The sequence below is a fragment of the Xyrauchen texanus genome, chromosome 22 (assembly GCF_025860055.1).
Source record: "Xyrauchen texanus isolate HMW12.3.18 chromosome 22, RBS_HiC_50CHRs, whole genome shotgun sequence".
Lineage (NCBI taxonomy): Eukaryota > Metazoa > Chordata > Actinopteri > Cypriniformes > Catostomidae > Xyrauchen > Xyrauchen texanus.
The window spans coordinates 32,133,916-32,138,913 of record NC_068297.1 but is presented as its reverse complement, the minus strand read 5'-3'; the positions used below and the strand labels follow the sequence as shown (position 1 = coordinate 32,138,913).

General features: G+C 40.0%; 1 long non-coding RNA gene across 1 annotated transcript; it reads left to right on the top strand.

Moving 5' to 3' along the window:
• The first annotated feature begins 2,363 nt into the window (after nucleotides 1–2,363).
• Nucleotides 2,364–4,998, top strand: LOC127662089 (uncharacterized). Its single transcript, XR_007972849.1, has 6 exons — nucleotides 2,364–2,701; nucleotides 2,917–3,034; nucleotides 3,110–3,199; nucleotides 3,307–3,424; nucleotides 4,270–4,386; nucleotides 4,987–4,998. It is a non-coding gene; the product is annotated as an uncharacterized LOC127662089 (long non-coding RNA).

The window sequence follows — 4,998 nt, the reverse complement described above, 5'->3', positions numbered from 1 at the left end:
TTATTCTTCTATGTTTTGTTTTACAGCCACATACCCCACGGTTGAGTGCTCCCTGTCATCAAGTGTGGAGGTTCCACTTACTGCAACCTCAACAAAACTAAATCCTCAAGAGGAATTTGGTAATTCACAGTGATGAATTTATGAATGTACAGTATAAAAAAGTGTTCATTCTGATACTGATCAGTTGACTTTTAATTGTTCCTTATCTATAGTGAATGATCCCTTACCGCTTTATTTTTGGATTTTCTTTACAGAAAAAAATATGGAGAGGCTCTCTGATATTTTGGCGTCATGTCCTTCTGCTGCTCAGCCTCAAAGTAGCTCTGCATCATCATGGTCTTTTCGGCAGCAGAAAGCCTCAGAGCGCTGGAAAGAAGCAAGACCATACCACCTAAAATGCCTTATTTCAAAAGAGGCTGTTGGTCATCCCCTGTGTTGGCTTTGCAACGAGCCTGCTGTTATTAGGTTGGTTTTCATTAATACCAAACTTCAATTACCCAGAGTAGGTTTGCTGAGTGCCCTGCTTTATAGGCGAAGATACATGTCTTTTGGGATGGGAGAAGACTTGGATACCCAGATGAAAAACACATTAATGAGAAGTAAATCTAGGACCTTCTTGCTGTGAGGTGACAGTGCTAAACACTGAGCCACTATGCAATCCTTTACAATTAAATCAAACCTCATAAAAGTGAAATAGCTTAAAGAGTGTACAGTACTTTATATGAGTTATTCACCTGAAAGAATGTATTATATTATATTATAATATTGTTTTCTTTTCTCCCTAGGTGCAGAGAGTGTCTTCCTGAGGAGTGGTTCTGTGGGGACTGTGATGTATTGCATCACAAAAAACAGCCACTCCACAACAGGGAATGCGTGATTCGTGGTTTTTTGAAGCCATTCCTCCAACCACATGCATCATTAAAGGGGAAGATGGATATTGCACCCATGAGCAAGGTACGTTCTCAAGAAAGCTTTAATTTTGCTTTTCAATGTGTGTCTGTAGACAGTTACAGATCATCTAAATTATTGGTTTTCCTTATTTTTGCCAGCTTGCATTTTGCCAACTGTGAAGGTGCCAGACTGCTCCTGTGGAGGCACAAATTTCACTATGTTACCAGGAAAACCAGTGATTTTAATTACCATCAATGGTAAAAAAAAAATATATATATATATATATATATAATTTGATGTTTTTCACACTAGTGTGCTGTGGCATTGTGCTTACAATTGCAGAAGTGTCAGAACATATGGAATAGCACATGGTATTGTTATTAACTGAAACAAAGACAGATGGGGTTTTTTTGTCCTCCACAAATAAAAAAAATTATTAGCATCTTTCCAGCATGATGTCCAATCAACACAGCAGTGTGGAATTTAGTGAATTAGAAGATATAAATGTGGGATTATAGGAACTTGTGCAATGTCTCTAAACCATTCACAATGTGCATAATGAACTAAGTGTTGTAAAATTAAGTATGTGGTAAGTGTGTATTATATTTTTAAAAAAAATTTTGTTCCAAGGGCGTTTTGACTTGCATCAGCCAATGTATGAATGTCAAACCTGCCAGCAGCAGTGGACCCCTGACATGAAGGACCTCCTAAGAAGTGGATATTGGCCAGCCTCCGTAACCAATTCCACACTTTATACACTGGACCTCCTGAGCTCCCTTCAGGAACTCAAGATCATATCTCCGGGATTCTCCAGACAAGCCTTTGCAAAGCTGCTGGAACATCGCACTAAGTGTGGAGGAAGAGTAAGTGTAAATGTTATTACCATTTTATAAAAAAAAATCCATAAGCAGACAATATCAAAATACAATTTCATTCTATATATTTTCCAGTCTGGACCTATCAACGGCGATGCACTGCAGCGCAGTTTCTTAGAGCTTTCATATGCATCATTTGAGGAAGACCAGCTCTGCTGTAGTGCTCCTTTCACCTGCCCAGCCTGCACGCCGGAAATGTTGGCTGTTTCAGCAGATGGAAACAGAAAGCTATATCGCTTTCGCCGAAACGGAAGGTGATCTTTCTTCCAGTCTTTTTATTGATTTATTTTCTTACTTCATATATTTCATGAATGGATTTTCTATTTTTCTTTCTTCCTCAGCTCTGATGATCCTGGCTTTTTGAGGGGCTCTTTGTGGCTGAAGACAGTGCGGTGTCTAGATTTGTAGACACCATACAGAAAGCAGTGAAAAATGCAAGTTGACAAAATAGTTGTTACAATAATAAACATAACCCCCACTTCAACTACTTCTGCCTACCAACTTTAAAATCAAATTGAGAGAATAAATGCCATATATTGAATGACACCATTGCTTTTATTTGATTTGTCATGTTTGTTTTGTGTGTCATAGACACAGGGAAGAGGCACATGTGGGGACTCCCATTGGACAGCAGCGAGGGAAACTTCAAGGAGGGCTTCAAAATTGGATGAAGAGGGGATGGAGGTTGCTGTGTGTCGCCATGGGTTCCTTTTGAAAGCCCTTAATATGTACAGGGGGAGATATTTGCCTACCCTCTGTACCTTCAAAGGGAGCTCATGCCAGCCAAGGCACAATTCTTTGCAATGGACGTGGCATGCAAATACTGGCCATACCTGGAGAAAGTTGCTAGTGTCCTTCCTGCTCTTCAGGAACTGACCACTATGAAACCCTTTCTAAGTGTGATGCATGCTCGAGCCCATGCTACTAAGTGTGAGGTGTGTATAATATTTTGGCATCATATGTACATTTGTAATATTTACAAGCACATTAATAATATGAAATATAAGTTAAGCTACACTATATTATCTTGTCTTTTTTTGCATAACCATTTCTTGCATGGAATGTAATGACCTTTGATGCAAATTGTGGTTTGTGATATTGGGCTATATAAATAAAATTAAATTGAATTTCTTCCACCCTTTACCAACAGATTAATTGGAGTGGCAGGAACCAGGAAGGAGCAGGGACAACCGCTGGTGAGGAGGTGGAGCAAGTGAACAGTTACCTCTCACGTTGTGCCCTGACAACCAAATATATGTCCAAAGCAGGTGATCCGAGTTTGCAATATTCGTGTATACTTTTTTTAGATTGATCATCATAACCTCATTATTTGCTTTCAACAGCACGGGTGGACATGCTTACATTGCATGCAATAGGGTGGAATGAGAAAAAATCTCTCTTTACATCAGGCACTTTCCACAAGATATATGAAGGTAAGTCTCATATTAATTGTTTTGTGTGTCCTTTTGTTGTGTTTGCTTGGCCTGTTGTTAATCATACAAAGTTTTAATCCTGATTATTGTATAACACTGTTCATCAGACTTTTCAGAGACTCCATGATGAGACTGCAAGGCTAGCTGACCTAAAAACAGAGCTAGATTGCACAGATGAAGTGGTGTCACAGTGGCTATCTGATGTAAAGGAATGGGCAGCTGGTGGTAAGCAAAAGAAAAAACAAACATCCCTTTCTACAATCTAAAGTTTGATATTAAAGAGCAGCAAAAAATAGTAGGCGGATCATCATCTATGTAACCCGCACTCACACACACAAGATGAGACAGTCACAATGTAAATCAAAACTGCTTTTATTTGTATAAGAGCAGGCAAAGGTACATTAAGGAAAATCCAGAGGGAGAATGGTCGAGGAAAGCGTAGGGTCGAGAGCCGGGTAATCAGGATGATACAGAAGGGCAAATCTACAAATAGAGTGGTCAAGGGAAGCAAGGGGTCAAGCCGGGTAATCAAATGTATAGACGAGGTAATCTAACAAGTAGAAAAGACAGGGAAAAACTAGGGGATCACTAGTCGCTGGCAAAGTGCAGGGGTAAACTATACGATAACCAACAAATGAGAAATTAATGTGTAGTGGTAGATATAGTAAAACAAAGCAGCGGTGCAGGTGAAACGAATGACAGGTGATTAGGACTGTGGCAGGTGTGTGCAATGAGGGGCTGAGAGAGGCGAGTGCGGAAGTGTCTAATACTCTGGCGATAGGGAGCGGGCATGAGTGCCCGAGGGGAGAATGCGAGCGAGCGTGAAAGCTCGGGAAACTGAACGAGTGTGGGAACTCGAGGGAATGGGTTGAGCCGAAGAGGCGGGATTCGTTACAATCTAATGTGATGCCACATTTATGTCAGGTTTATTAGTATATTCCAGTTCCCTGCAGGAAGTGCACATACAAAGTTTAAATAAGTTGGATTAAAAGGTTTTACATAAAATTCAAACAGAGAAACGGTTCTGTGTTGTTTTAACAGTAAATTTGCTTTCACTATATCTGCTACAGAGACACCTGATACATCTCGTGCCAGTCAAGGCACAACACACAGAGGAATGCAGCAATCAATTGAGGGGCTCTACCTTAGTGTGAGGCACCGGAAGCGAACCCTCTACCGTCAGAATGGTATAACTATATAATATAATAGGTTGATAAATTCAGGCTACTGTATGCATCCTACTCCACCAACATGGAATTAGCAAATAATGTAGTAGCACAGTTCAGCTCAATCATTGAATTCTGTTCTTTAAATGACCAGTCTGTAGGATTTAGTGGTATCTATCAGTGAGGTTTGACGATTGCAACCAGCTTCCCTCACCTCTATCTTTCCAAGCTACGGTAGCCGACGAGAAAATGTGAGAGGTACTATCTAAACCCAGTGTTTGTTTGTCCGTAGTGTGGCTACTGTAGGAACGTGGAGGTGCAACATAGCGGCCTCCGTGGAAGGGGAACGTATTTAGATACAAAACTGCCCATTCTAAATTAATTAATGCACAATTATTATTTTCAGGCAATCATGAAAAGTGTGTGTGTTAGTTATTCCTGCAAATAGATTCCCCCAAAATGTTACACACTGAACAATTTGTTTCCCATGTCAGTCTACATTATGATTTTCACATACTTCAATAACTGCAGCTTTGCTTTTCAATTTTTTGGTGCTATAATTTTTTTCTCGTTGAAGAGTTCTGTCAAAAACCTCTGCCTCTGTACTTCATGTCTTTCTAGACAGCAGCAAGT